This window comes from Lycium ferocissimum, chromosome 12 (genome assembly GCF_029784015.1).
Source record: "Lycium ferocissimum isolate CSIRO_LF1 chromosome 12, AGI_CSIRO_Lferr_CH_V1, whole genome shotgun sequence".
NCBI lineage: Eukaryota > Viridiplantae > Streptophyta > Magnoliopsida > Solanales > Solanaceae > Lycium > Lycium ferocissimum.
The window spans coordinates 17,323,637-17,325,647 of record NC_081353.1 but is presented as its reverse complement, the minus strand read 5'-3'; positions in this window follow the sequence as shown (position 1 = coordinate 17,325,647).

Below are 2,011 nucleotides of genomic sequence, written 5' to 3'. Positions count from 1 at the left end.
GGTGAATTTCTTTCTTTTAGTTCATCGGTCTTTGACTCGTCATCTCGTCTACTCGTCGTATGCTCCAAAATTGCTCCTTTAAAGCCCAAATTTCCCATCATTTGTCGTCTCTGTACCTATACAGAAATACGACGACATAAGTTCAAATACGACGATTGCGTCACGGATTAAGAGATAAAAGTCATAAGATTAGGATGTAAAATGACGCAAAACACGATATTTGTGCCAAATATCATGGCACCTCTTTTTCACACCTCAACCTCTTAGTATTTATAAGCTATATACGGCCTCAAATCAGAGTCAAGAGTAAACTATAATCTACCTCGACGCATAGCAGGAGCCACGAACAATCATATCTGAGCCTTCCCCTTCCAGAGTGCCTTCGAACTATTCAAATCTATCAAATATGAATCCTACATTAATACGTCCTTAGACCCCCATATCGGCTATATAAAATTCGGGTTGAATCCCGCCCCAAAATGGGACTCGTATCCACATCGATGAAATTAGAAATTTCTTTTAAGATAATAAAACCCAAAGCCTAAGGATTTCAAATCCAGAAAATCCATTCAAAAAGCCATGATCTTGCCCTTCAATTTCATCTTATTCCTTTGACTCAACCTAGGACTACTTTAGCAAATATAATAACAGAACAGATAAGCTCAGGTTTCACTTGGTAGGTATTTTGGTTGAGTGTAAATCACATCCCACCCTAGTTTGCTATCTCGGTCTGGATATACTAGGTTTACATTCTTCTAAGCATATTGTAGACTTTAAAATCTTCATTCCACGCTCCTCTAAAATAATTTAAACTTTCAATGGTTGGAAGAACGCTTTGAAGTACATGATAGAAACTTTGGGTTACATCATTTCAATAAGAGTTTAGAGATGTCTTAAAAATCTATTTTAGCCTACACCAAATTGTTATAAATATTAAAAAAGATGCTTATGAACTGAACTACCTGCCACAACTAAGATCCATTTTGTTTTTCGTTGCCCAGCTTAAAAGGAAGGTTGGCTTGAGTGTAGTTCCTTCAACTAATCCTCCTCAATGTACCCTTAAAGGTTATTCATTAGTGCATTCTTAGAGGTGGGCTTGTGACAAATTGACTGTGATGGACTTGTGACAAATTTTGACCGTTACATATTCATTTGTCTTAAAAAATTTATAATAGAATAATTGACCCCGTCTCAATTAGAGATGGATTTGCTAATTGGTCACAAAATATTTGATATAATAAAGGTTAAATCTGTCACAAATAATGATGGACTAAAACAAATAATTCTCCCACAAATCCGTAATAAAATTAGATACGTATTATTTTTAGAATAAATAATAACAAAATAATACTTTAGAATGAGAACCTCTATATTATTTAGTAATTTATCAAAATAAACCTTTATATATTAATTATTTACTATTACCAGGTAATTAAATTATTAAAAATTTAATTAAACAAATCATATCTCTAAAGGTTGCTCTCTCCCTCTTTTATACTAACTACTTACACTACATATTGCATTATCTTCTGATGTGGCACATTCGTTTTGTCAAAACTTGTGATGAAAATATTCATCACAATTTTGTCACTAATTGGTGTAACGGGATATCCGTCACAAAATCAAATTATTTTGAATTTTTTTCCTTGTTAAAATTTTTTGTGACACAATCCTTATTTCCGTTTGTGACAGAGTCACAAGCCTGTCAAAAATTTCTGACGAAATTGTAACGAATCCTTGTACATTCATCATAAATTTGTGACAGAATTGTGACAAATCATCATTTTCGTCACAAACTTGTCGCTGAATTGTGGCATATCATTATGCCCGACATAATTTGTGTTCACATTGATGAATTTTGTCATAAAATCGTCACATAACTTTTGATAAACTTGTCCATGACAAATATTCCGTCACAATTTTGTATTTTTCTTTTAGTGATAAGAGTATCGGTACGGATTCGATCAAAACCCAATATTTGTATAAAACTTCTACTTAATTGCATAAATAA